The 14,088-nt window shown below is 38.3% G+C and overlaps 1 protein-coding gene across 1 annotated transcript in view; it reads left to right on the top strand.

Annotated features, from left to right (window-relative positions):
* The first annotated feature begins 700 nt into the window (after positions 1-700).
* itgb2 (integrin, beta 2) overlaps positions 701-14,088 on the top strand; it is a 119,243-nt gene continuing 105,855 nt past the window's right edge. Inside the window, exon 1 of the mRNA XM_039756427.1 lies at positions 701-774. The gene's annotated coding sequence lies outside the window, so the exon portion shown is untranslated. The remainder of the gene's footprint in view (positions 775-14,088) is intronic.

Here is a 14,088-nt window from a genome sequence, read left to right as displayed (position 1 = left end):
AACTGACATGCCGTTATTTGTAAAGGATCAATTGCCCACCTGGAAACGATGATGTCCAGTCTCATTCGTTTTTGACACATCAACCGGGGGTTTCTGCACGATCTGAGGAGACTCTCCTTTAAAATTCAATGTTTCTGCATGGGGTAGTTGGACCTTTACTGCCTCTTGATGTAATTTCTGCCTGGTTCGTTTAATTTTGCCCACCATGGTTGCTTGATATTACAGGAAAACATACACACAACCGAGCCACTCGCCGCTCTCCTTCCCTTGTATACACTTGCAAAACATCCACGTGTGTGACACACTCTGTGTCTCCACATAAACAGCTGGAGCAGAAACGACGGTCTACAACAAAGTGTTCCGATTGACTTATTAACACAAAGCGTTTCTTAATTGCAATTATTTTATAATTTACACAGATTAAGCCAATTTATTTCGGCCATATGTACTACATTTTTTAACTATTATTCCAATTGTGTAAGTTCCCATTATCTGCGAATATTTCCTCGTAAAGTCGGATTAAAAACTGTTTACACTTGACGTCTGTGCTAGGCAAAAATGACGTCAAACAGAGAGCCAGCGGCGCACTGGTTGCACGAAGTGTGCAGCGGATTTTTTTTTTCTAAGTTTATATACTATTCAAAGTGGTGAATTCCGAGGAAAGGCTAATTACGTTCCTGTCAGAATGAGGAACGAATAGCTGAATATGACGCATCAGGGCATCAAAGCACAAGATAGACCTGCTAAAATACTCGAAGTGCATCTGTTCAACATGTAAGTCACCACACTCGAGAAAATGTTATACTCGCCCCAAATGTCGCTGCTTTGGATTAATGCATATTGTAATATTCTTTATTCGCTCTGGAAGCTGCCGTAAATGATTTAGTGCAAGGCAGATGGTTAACGCAAAAAGGCGTTTAATTTATTAGAGCACACGAAACAGAACTTTACAAAAGACGCACGTCTCCATTACTCTGTTACAAACCACACCCCTTATTTATTCATATGTTTACCTTGGTTATCTGGTTCATAACAACTTTATTTAAAACCTTAATTCACAATATAATACACACGTATATATATATATATATATATATATATATATATATATATATATATATATATTCCAAAACAAATAGGTCATGCTGTTAGAGGGCAGATTGGTGAATCCGTTACCTCAGGGACAGGGTTCAGTGAAGACATGGATCCCTAAGTGGGCCCAGAGGCCAGGAGAGCCCTTGTGAAAATAAACCAACTTGGAAGCTGAATGCAGATGCTGTGAGAAAGATTTTGAACCGCCTGGGTAATATCACAGTTTTGGTTTTTTTTTGGGGGGTTCTTGTGAAATGTGAGCACTCTGAACCACACAGTGCTTTACACTCTTTATAATGGCATTATACTGTATAGTCATGTCAATTCACCCCTTCTCCTTTGTATGTACCACTACCTAATTGCTATGTACACCTCCTGGGCATGTTGAATTAAGGAAGAGCATACAATTGAGAGAATACACAATACTTCTAAAAATAGAGTAAATTCAGCATAACAAAACTGGCTATTTATAAACATTGCCTTCTGCTGAGTTGGTCAAGTATGTCTTTTATTTAGATTCAAAACGTTTACCACTGACTTCAGCAGATACTTTATGTCTTGGAATAGGCATAATGCATACTTTCAGAGACTGGTCATGTTTTCATGGAGCCTGTATTTACATGTCAGCATCCAGGACACGCATCGTCTTTAAGGAGAATTCACAAAAAGTGGACTGAGTCTAGAAAGCAGATGCAATTACAGTATAGAACACATGACCTTAGATATTCATTTCTCCTACTGTGGCTGTTGACCTATAAAATTTTCAGGAGACAAAACTCACAAAGAGTGTAATATCTGACTAATAGCCAAACATCTTAAAACTGTATTAGTTATCGTCTTTCCACTCCCCATAATTTACCTATGATTTATTTGCATACATTTAAAACAGTGTATGTTCTGAGATTATTCAGGTAAAAAAGACATACATTTCAAGTTAAGATACACTACTGCTCCAATCTTTTAGAACACCTCAGTTTTTCTTCACATTCAGTCAGTTGAAATGCATTGAAAGACCTAAAATTGTGAAAAGGTAAGCAGTAAACTGCCAGAGGTTTAAGTTTAAAGTTTAGGTTGGCAAAAACTGAAAAAATGGAAATATCAGAATATTACAAATGGTCCTTCTTCAGGGAACAACTAATAGTAGTGATGGGCCGCTCGATACTCAGGTTTCGACACTGTGTCGAGCTATCGAAGCACTGGAGATCGAAGCACCGCTTCGAGGCTTGCTTCAAATGCGCCCGTCACGTGATTTTGAGCACGCTAGCGTAATGACGTCATTGATATCCGCGCAGTCAGCAGTCGATTTGGTCAGTAACTAGTCTGCTGAAGTGCTTTGGCTCAAAGCGTAAATAGCGGTTGTCTGTGTTATATTGATAAAATACGCTAACCCGAGTTCAAATCCTAGTTGGGGCTCGCATATGTTGAAATAAGGATTTTGTATAAAACAGTTAAGTAGTACTTGTTTGAAAGTTAACAAATATATTTTGGAGACATTATGAACGATTTACATGGGGCACCTTTTTCCTCGGTGTGGAATTGTGTCCACCAAGAATCTGTAACAAATCGATGAGCATATTTTGCGTAAGGTAGCACGTATTGTAACAATCCAGAATCTATTCTACCCCATGTCGATCATATCACAGAGGCTAAGAAATGCTTCACTAAAGCCGACGTGGTCATTACACCAGTATATGCGCAAGACATTCCTCATTAAACGTTTTACTATTCAGTGATTCCCAGATCTGTTGCTGATTTGTATTATTGATTTCCAAAAAGCAATGTGAGTAAAAGCGTGTTCTGCATAACTAATCACAATTGTCTTTAAAACAGAATCAGCGCCATCAACAGTGTCTTCTGCAATTTTAGGAAAGCCTTGGGATTTCTGCGTTAATGAGACAAAAAAGTTGTAAAGAAACTTTGCAAATTCATCCAAAGGTGAACGTAAAGATCACTCAAGTACTGAGAAGAAGGAGCAGCTGGATAAGCACATCTGGAGCCAAACTTTCAAAAAAGCACCTGACTTTGTCATGAACATTCCTTTAGTTGTGAATTCATCTTATCAAAGGCTGCGCTGGGGGGGTAAATAAGTAATCTTCCGAAGTGCAGCACAACAGAGTAAATAATTGATGTAAATAGAATTACTGAAAGACTAAGTTTTTGCCGTTTCTGTATTCTTAAACCATCTTCCAGTTACACAATCCCCCGCAGTCAATATCACATTCAATGTTCTCTGCTCCTTAACCTGTCTTGTTACCCAAAGCATCAACACTCAGTTTCATTCAAGGCTTTACCGTCCTTCCTTTCATAGACATAAAATAAAACACATTTCCTCTACATGTCCAATAATAATAGTAAACTTGCAGGAACGAGAAAAGCACAAGATGGGAATATTTATGACAAGAGCCTGGACATCAGGATGAGAATGTGCCTTGTCACCCATTACGTGAGCTCGTCTGCCATCCCTCGGTTACACTGGCACACGTTACACTCGGAGCAAATGCAATGGAGAATATCATCAATCTATCAATCAACATTTATTTATATAGCACATGTTCATACAAAAAATGTAGCTCAAAGTGCTTTACAAAATGAATAGAAAAATAGAAGACACAATAAAAATAAACATAAGTCAACATTAATTAACATAGAATAAGTAAGGTCCGATGGCCAGGGTGGACAGAAAAAAAAAAAACTCCAAAGGCTGGAGAAAAAAAAATAAAATCTGTAGGGGTTCCAGACCACGAGACTGCCCAGTCCCCTCTGGGCAATCTACCAACATAAATGAAACAGTCCTCTTTGTATTTAGGGTTTTCATGGAAGGACCTGATGATGATGGTCACGTAGACTTCTGGCTTTCAGTCCATCAATGTTGGTGCATCAGGATGCTTGAGTAGGTGGTGGTGGCGCAGGCCACCGGAAAAGAAACAGAAGAGAGAGTTGGGGTCAGTATGGATTTTGGAGCCACTGTGAATAGTTATTATGAAGAATTGAACATACAGAGTATCAGTATTAAGTTAAAGTGAAGTTATAAAAGGCCATGTTAAAGTAATAACATGTAATAAAGTAATACCGACAATGTACACCTTCAGAAGTGGAATAAATCGACTGTATACGTAGAACATTTCAGATAAACGATGAATTTTGTTAATCATAAACAATGCAACATAACTATTATATGTGTTGTTACTTTTTATTTATACTCACCAAACGTTACAGATCTACATGGGAAATGAACACAGGTAATATGTTTATAATCATTCTCACTAAAAGACACTGTCAAAATATATTAATGAGAAAATTGAGACACATTGGCCTTTAGGAAATATAAAAAAGTGTGTGCGCTGTCACTTAGGACAGAATGCATTGTTAACGTGACGCACTCTCTACTGACACGATGTCACGAAAAAAAAGAAACAGTGCAGTCCATGCTAACTCAAATCCTCCTTGATGTTTGACCTAATGATTAATTGTCAATATCAAATCGATAAAATCATTTTAAGAAGATGACAAGTCTGCTATAGTCAGTTTAATCAACGCTACTTTTAAAAAGTTTCCTTATACAGAATATAAAACAGAATCTCAATGATACGGGACTCGCGAGTAGTAACGAATAATATGTGACACTGAGAAATTATAATTCCTAATAACGGGAACAAGTAAAACTACGACTTCCTAAAACGGACACTGTAAATGTAGGCATTTCAATAAATAATTTAGGAGACTTGTGTGTGCATTTCAATATCGATTTAAGAACTACGTAGGCCACCTGTTGTACTATAAACGGTAGCTCAAGCAGCACTTAACAGTAAATAGTCTAACAGGACAATGACTGACTGAAACGAAGATGCTGCGCCGCAACAATTAAGGTTCACACTGTCGTTCTGCATGTTTAGAAGGTTGGCTGAAACTGTTTATAGCGAATTGTCCCAAGTTGGAAGTGCCATATAGCGATCAGACACGAAAAGACACATTTAGGCATAATGGACAGTAGTATATTTTTCTACAATACAAATTCAGTACGACACCTGGGTCTCCAAACACACAAATATGAAGCTTATTACATTTTACAGTGAAACTCTTTACATACACAATATAATTAGGGGCGTGTGCCACCTGCCCGACTACGGTGGCCCAACCTTCCCTCGATAGCTCGATTCGCTCACTATCCGTCCAAGCTTGTTAAATGGAGGAATAGAAAAAAAACTTTCACAAGAGGAGGATCAGCGACACGAACCTGAGCGACAACACCACTGAGCCACCTAATCCGGATAATTAACGAGCTCTGCACAACTGAACTACTACTACTGTTCTTACTGCGGCGGATGAAATATGTTGTTTGACATATGCACGTTAAAATGGTTTAATTGATACGAGAGTATCATTGTTGTATTCTCCTAATGAAGACGAAAAAATTATATGTATAGATGTATACTATATGACGACGGTTTTGAACAAAATTAAGTGTTCCATAAAAAGGTTGAACGATTTACCTAATCTTTTCATATATATATAAAGTTAATATATGACAATATATCTTTGACACTATGTATCAGACAAAGGAAATCACAGCAATCCACAAGAACAATAATTAATTCTCAGCAACTACCTGAATTGTAGCTTAACCATATCAACTGAAATGTGTAATGTCAATACGAATTACAAAATATAACTAGAGAGTTAAGTGTCAGATAGACTCTCAAAATTAAGAGGTCAATGCCTTTCAGTGTGCTGAGGCTTTACAAAGATTCAGTAACCAGTGACCATGTCTGCTCGAAGCCCTATCATGATCCAATCTCGGTACTACGCATGTCTGAGGCTTCAGTAGCCGCGTCATCATCTCAGTAGTACGCATGTCTGAGGCTTCAGTGCCCCGTCATCATCTCAGTAGTGCGCATGTCTGAGGCTTCGGTGCCCCGTTCAAAGCCTGTCATGACGCAATCTCATTTGTACGCATGTCTGAGGCTTCAGTTGTCTCGTCATCATCTCAGTAGTACGCATGTCTGAGGCTTCGGTAGCTCCGTCATCATCTAACTAGTACGCATGTCTGAGGCTTCGGAGACCCGTTCAAAGCTCGTCATGACGCAATCTCAGTACTCTGCGCAAAGCTTCCACTCATTATTTGTTCAACGAGCTCCCGTTTGAAGTAGGCTACATATGGCATCAACAGAGTTAAAAAACTCAACAGAATTCCCATTGAAATGAAAGTTTGTAGATGATCAATACATGTTAAATGATCGTGCCCGATTATACGTTGTGGCAAAAAATAAAATTATAAATTATACATCATACAAACGCCGACTTGTTGAATGCATAATGCTGCAAAGAAGAGCTTTAGCAATACGGGTGACGACACATCTCTCACTATAATACTCTCCTAAATATCCATTCTTCGCCTCAACGTTTTCATGCAACACTGAAGGTATGTCATATAGTATACATCTATATATAATTGTTTTCGTCTTCACTACATACATACATGTATACATTAAAAAACATACATTATATACCATCCTCCTGAAAATAGTAGTGGTGCAGCGGTAGCGTTACCGCTTCATACTAAAGCATACGTGGGTTCGGGTCCCACGTCCACTCCCTGTAAATTATGACCCAAAAGAGTCTGATTTTCTTTCTTTTTTTTATTAAACAGCAAATTCCAGCGTGGACCGGGAGCGAACAAGGCGAGAACACTAGTAAAGATATATCAAATGGAAACGTGCATCTTGTTTTATGTCTATAACAAAAAATATTTGAGTAACGATTTCAACTGTTTTTGTAGTTGTTGATGGCGGGTTTAGCGGTTTAAATTTTAAATATTAAATTGATAAGGTGGAATGTGTTCTTGCTTTGAGTGTTAATGTGTTAGTAACTGGGATTGCGCCTCTATTACTGGAAGATTGCTTAGGAATGATACAGACTGGACAACTATGTGTTTTAGGAAATGTTTTATTATTGCACTGTGCTGTGACTAAAAAACTTTTTACTGATCACCTGTCCGGACCTTGAAGATGTGTTCACCAGGGAGGGATGCTGCTGTTAAAAGCAAATGCTTTTTCAACAGCAGGTCCAGATGTGTTTATCCCGCTGCTTTTTGTTGCCTCAGCACTCAATCTTTAATGCCGACCTTGATATGTGCACTGCTCACCTTGGAGTGCCCCGTGTGTGTCTGTGCCGGTGACTGATCTGCGTCGTGTCTCTCAGCCTCTCTGATGTGCTCTGGATTGACACCTTTGAATGTTTGGTGCAGCAGAGCAAATTCAACCTGATCTACCACAGTGGCTTTGTTATCACCTTATTCCAGCGTTTCTCAACCTTTAAGTATTTGCAACCAGAGTTTTCATAACAGTTTTAATCGCCCCCAACATTTTTGAAATGTAGATGCATATTTGATTATACCTACTTAACTTTTATCGACATTTATCTAACTCTATACAGTATTTATTGTTCTATTATCAGAATGTAGTTTAAGTTAATTTGTTTTGGTTCCAACAGATGTTTTCTTTTTTTCACATCTTCGCGCCCCCCTTTTTGTTACTTCGCGCCCCACAGGTTGAGAACCACTGCCTTATTCAATGGAGGGGTTCATGGATGTCAAATGGCAATGAATAGAAATGCATTAATGTAAATATGTGAGCTGCCATCCGCAATTAGACATCGCATTTTGATGGTGATTTTGGTGATTCCCGAACAGATCTCTTATGCGATCCTTCCACAGTATCTCTCAAAATTATTTAGTTCAAATTGGTTATAAAGATTTCAATTCTGATCATTTTTTTTATTATTGTTAATTTTGATGAGTCTTTAAGTGGGATCGAACTCGGGCTAGCACTACGTTCAGAATTTGAAAAGCAACCACCTTAGTTAATTGTGCCATTGACGGCGTCATTTCGTTGTAGCTAATTCGTTACTTTCGTGCTCCACAAAATATTGTAAAGTACTAATAAATGAAATATTTCAATACTTGATCGAATAATAACAACTGATTTAAGGATTTCACCTTTTCTTTCTCAAATGTGCTTACCTATATCATGGCAAAGTACAGGGATAAACCATTATTTTCCGTCTACTCCATTTTAATTAAGTCAAACCAAGGAAAACATTTAAGGCTATTAAATGTGATCTCAAGAAAAGATGAGGGTTAATTCTAATACTAATAACAGGAGCGATTATAATGATACAGTGCAAAGGTAAATACTAATTGAAAGAGCCGGGAATCCATGCGTGAGGCGTCTTATTTTAACTCTTGCTATCGTATAGTGCATTCTGCTTGTCGGCAATTTTTAGACATTAGAAGTTGCTGACGAACCCTTCTCTTCGTTGTCAGTCTGTAGCAGCGAAAAAATAAAAGCAATAAGAGTTATAACAGACGTCATTGAAGTGGATCATGAGTTTGTGTAATGTTAATGAAAATGGCCAGGAGGGGTCACTAAAGAGGTGAGTGTCAAATGCTTCGAAGCTTCGATACGATTTCCGACACAATTGCTTCAAACGTTTTGATGCTTCATGAGGCTTCACTCCGCCCATCACTAACTAATAGGTTACAACCTGCAGATGTTGTGCAGTAATTAAAGTAAATTAAGCCTTGCAATTTGAAGCAAATGATTTGCCCAGGTGTCCCAACTTCTGTTGATTACTTAAAAACCCTCTGTCTGTCTTAAAGCAGAGTTGGAACAGACTGTGTTATTATACGCTCTGAAGTACTACTTGGACAATATTCCAGTGGTAAAGGCAAGAACACGTCAATTAACAAGAGAAATGAGACAGGGCATTAATACTCTTAGAAACGTAGACCTTTCATCTGTAGGTTGTAACCTATTCCCTGAAGAAGGCCATTTTGTAATATTCTGATATTTCCTTTTTTCAGCTTTTGCTAACTTAAATTTTAAATGTAAACCTCAGGCTCTGACACTTTATTGCTTAACTTTTCACCATTTAGGTCAAGGCTATCCAATTCCGGTCCTGTTGGGCTGCAGGTTTTCATTCTGACCATCTTCCTAATCAGCCAGCAGTTTTCACTGCTAATTAATTCCTTTTTCCTTCATTTTAATATCCCTGTTTTTAAGGATTTAGTCCTCTGAATTGATTAATTTCTTCATTAAATGGCAGCCAAACAGAAATGAGATGTGAAATGAGCCAACAGTTGACCAACTAAATTGGAACGTCAAACTCCAGCCAATTTCACTCCAACCAGTTTCTTAATGAGAAGCCAATTCTTGCTGTTAATTAAAGCAATTCTTGAACATAATGACGTGTTGCTGCTGTCATTCTGCCACAGCACACTCTTGTTTATCTGTTTTTTTTCTAAGACCACTGTCAAGATGTTTTGGTGACCTGAGCAGACCAACATGACCGAGACCTTCACCGTTTTTTATTTTCAGGTTAGCTGGTCATGTGGCGGCTTGTTTTATGTCTCCTTATTGTTTGGCTGCTCATTAAGGAAAAGAAACATCTAAGGGTTCTGTTTCACGTCAGTTAAAACTAAGGCAAAACAAGTTAATCAGCAGCAAAAATGGCTCACTAAGTAAGAAGATGGTTAGAATGAAAATGTGCAGCCACTGTGGCCCACCAGGAGCAGAGTTGGACACCCCGATTTAGGTAATTCATTTCATTTCAACTAATTAAATTTGAAGAAAAAATGGAAAAACTGAGGTGTTCTAAACCTTTTTACTGGTAGTGCAGATACAATCAATAATGGAGAGTAGCAACATATTGATTATCAAATGCAAAAAAGAGTTTCACTGTATTCTGTATAAGTAACAATAATGATCCTACAAGCAGATAAAGTTAGCAAAAGACCAAGCTAACATTAGCATCAAAAGCAGAATCTTTACTATCAAACATTGATAAGAAGCATCAGTGAACCTCAAACATCATCACTACAAGCCGCAACATTACAGGGAGGGGATGAGGATGACAGTTCTTGATATTGGAGTGATACTGAACCAGTGTTTACTTGTAGAGAAACTAAAAATGACAAGGTGAGATGCACACTTATTTACAGAGGTAAACAAGAATTTCACATTTTGCAGTTTGACTACTTGGCAGCAGTGTTTATAGCTCTACAGTATCGCTCAGGTACACTAGCTGCAGCACTGCACAGTGTCTACCTGTAAAATCCAGTACTGTGCATTCATCTTTAGGAAGGACAACCTCAGTTCAAGCAAACTAGTGACTGATTTACAGCGATCACTAGTGGTGAAGGAAGGCAACTGAGTGATTATAGTGTTATTTCCCTTTTCGTGTAAATACAGGATGTGTTATTGCAAGATTTCTATGTACCTATTTTATAACTGAGAGCAAAGCATGTATTGTGTTTTTCACCAATTGCCAGTTCTTCATGTAATCCTAAAGCTAAACTTAAAAGAAGTGGTGAGGCAGCCTTCTGCTGTTATGCACCCAAAATCTGGAATAGCTTGCCAATAGGAATTTGCCAGGCTAATACAGTAGAGCACTTTAAAACACTGCTGAAAATACATTACTTTAACATGGCTTCCTCATAGCTTCATCTTAGTTAAATCCTGATGCTCTGTATATTCAATTAATTATCATTATTATTCATGGTGGCTCCAGAATCCATACTAACCCCTACTTTCTCTTCTGTTCTTTTTTCCGGTTTTCTGTGGTGGCGCTCTGCACCACCACCACCTAATCAAAACGCCATGATGTCCTTACATTGATGGATTAAAGGCCAGAAGTACACATGACCATCATCATCAAATTCTTTCATGAGAACCCTGAATACAATGAGGACTGATTGAGGTCATTTATGTTAGATAGAATGCCTAGATGGGGCTGGGCGATCTCGTGGCCTGGAACCCCTGCAGAGTTTATTGTTTTCTCCAGCTGTCTAGTGTTTTTTTCTGTCCTCCTTGGCCATCAGACCTTACTTTTATTCTATGTAAATTAGTGTTCCCTAATTTTAATTATTTATTTTGTCTTTTTTCTCTTTCTTCATCATGTAAAGCACTTTGAGCTACATTGTTTGTATGAAAATCTGCTATATAAATAAATGTTGTTGTTGTGTAAATGATGTAGTATGTGCTACCTATTTAGTTTCTATAATCGTTAGATTATGTTTGATTTCCTACAAATAAAAATAGTGTTTAGTTGAATAACTCATTTATTGGCTTATATTGGTTCTGTCTGAGGATTGGTAAATGGAATTCCAATATCTTATCAGGCCAGGGGACCCATTGACTTAGGATCCGTCCCTGGTTCAATGTAACTCAGCAAGGGGGCCTTCTGCATTGTATTGCTGATGGCAGTAAAGTATTCTGCTTACAAGCAGAAGATAGTCCTTCTTTTGGTTTTGCCACTGTGTGGCTTGCATGTGGTAATACTTTGTAGAAACATGGCAGGGAAGAGTGGTAGAGCACTAAGAGTGAAAAATACATACTATCGTGCCAAAGTGGATATCCTAAAAATGCTCCATACTCAGAACAACTACAGTTGCTGTAGTTCAGTGTGTTTGTATGTGTGTGTGAGGATCCCAACCACACTCCAGGGGCCTCATGCATAACGGTGTGCATAGAATTCACACTATAACATGATGTAAGCACAAAAGCCGAAATGTGCTTATGCACATAAAAATCTAGATGTAGGAATCTGTGCGTACTCTAACTTCCACGTTCTTCTGCTACATAAATCCCAGTCAGTGTGAAAAGTAACGCACGTGCACACGCCTGCTGTCCCCCAGTTCCTCCCAGAATTACGCCTCTTTGAATATGCAAATCAATATAAATAGCCCTTAAGCTCAGTGTTCTGTGAAAACACAATGGGAAAAGCACGGGGGAAAATATAAGAATTTCAGCGAATACCAAATGGAGGCAAAGAAAAAACATACTATTTCATGATTTAAACAGTGGTATAATCAACAAAAGGAAGTTGATCGAGTGACACAGTGTGTTGGAGAAACTTGAAAGCTCAAGTTCACAAAGTCGCATAGTGACGAAGTCACATATGAAAGTTGCAGTGAAAAGGCAAGTTGTAGCCCACCGTCTGAGTGTCATATTAAAGCTTATTAGGGTATAGACAAAAAAAAATAGGCATACAGTGGGGTAAAAAGTACAAAATGTCAACTTTAATCTCGAAATGTCCACTTTAATCACGTAGTTTATTTTGTCATTAAAGTAGAACATCATAAACTTCATCTTAAAATCGTTTAATTTACTAGTTTCTCAAATACCATCGTAACTAAAGTAGCATGTTAAATGCTTTGTTTTGTATTTGATCTTCTATGTGCTCTATGTGTATGAATCACTACGTGCTTCTGTTCTTTCTCTTTCTCTGACAGGACACAGAATCCGTTACATTCGTGATATTACAGCACTCTGAATAATTAAAATGCCATCATTTTCATGATGATTGGAATGAAAGCATGTTATTAAACATGGGAACACGATGGCGCAGTGATTGTTCATGTCTCACACGAGATGATACTGCGCCATGCGCGACCTTCGATTAAATTATTTATTGTAGCAGTACTGTCTCTTTCAAATGTACTAACCTCCAATTCCTGTCCTTACTTTTCTTTCTCCAAATACCCAATCGCCAAACAATCATCTCTGTAATAGACGTTAAGCCATCTGCAAGCTTACAAGAATGATTCTTCAAAACTTTTAAGGAACATTGAAATATCTTCATGGTACATGTTTAATTATTCTATCCGTCTATCCTTCCAGTGTCGCGCCAGCCTCGGCAAAAATACAGCGCACAAGGCAGGAACAATATGTGAATTTGCAGGCGCTGCGGCACCGTGTCCTCACATGTTTAATTATTAACAATACAGATTATTTAAATTAAGGTAAAGTTTTATCTGTTGTCACACACATGCAAGTTGGAGGCAGTCAAAGAGCCTAAAGGTGAGTGAAATCTCGCGAGACAAGGGTCTTTCACATGGTACTTACCTGAATCTCTTTCCACCTGCAGAAAACTGGAAGAAAAATAAATCTCTCCATTTCCGGCTCCAAAATGGCCGTGATTACGTCACTTCCGGTTCCACTCCAATGACGTCACTTCCGGTTCCACAATCAACTACTCCTGATGACGTTGGTTCCGTGTTCCTGCCTCAAACTGTCACTTCCGGCCAACCATTTCCTCTCCCGTCATACATTCTGTTATAAAAATCGCCATCTTGTTAAAGTAAATCATTCATTTTGTACTGAAAAGTCATTTGAATCGCTTACTTTATTTCAATTGTCTGAACGACAATATATGGGGATGATCCCAAAATCTTTTTTTCTATTTTTGAAGACTCTTTATTTATCACACTGTATCATATAATCAACATATTTTGCTGCATTTCATCTTAAAAATGATATCGTCATCATATGTAAATACGCGCTTTATAAAGTGGCGCAGGTTGTGAATTGTTATAACTGTAGTACAAGTTTACAGTGGGGTAATTGTACTTATAAGTACAAACAGTTCTACAAGGAGCAATCTCTCAGATACAGAGATAAAAATACAGTGATCCCTCGCTATATCGCGCTTCGACTTTCGCGGCTTCACTCCATCGCAGATTTTAAATGTAAGCATATCTAAATATATATCACGGATTTTTCGCTGTTTTGCGGATTTCTGTGGACAATGGGTCTTTTAATTTATGGTACATGCTTCCTCAGTTTGTTTGCCCAGTTGATTTCATGCAAGGGACGCTATTGACGGATGGCTGAGAAGCTACCCAATCAGAGCACGTATTACGTATTAAATAAAACTCTTCAATGATATAAGATATGCTTCCCGCGCGGTGCTTCGCACACTTCAAAGCTCTAACAGCCCGTATTGATTTTTGATTGTTTGCTTTTCTCTGTCTCTCTCACTCTCTCTGACATTCTCTGCTCCTGACAGAGGGGATGTGAGCAGAGGGGCTGTTTGCACAGAGGCTGTTTGCTTAGAAGATAAGGACGCTCCTGTTAAAAATGCTGAAAGACTACCTTCACATTGATCCCTTCATTGCGGCCGCTTTATCGCAGGTGCTTCGTATACTTAAAAGCCCAA

Source organism: Polypterus senegalus, chromosome 6, assembly GCF_016835505.1.
Source record: "Polypterus senegalus isolate Bchr_013 chromosome 6, ASM1683550v1, whole genome shotgun sequence".
NCBI classification, from domain to species: domain Eukaryota; kingdom Metazoa; phylum Chordata; class Cladistia; order Polypteriformes; family Polypteridae; genus Polypterus; species Polypterus senegalus.
This window is presented reverse-complemented; position numbering and strand designations above follow the sequence as displayed.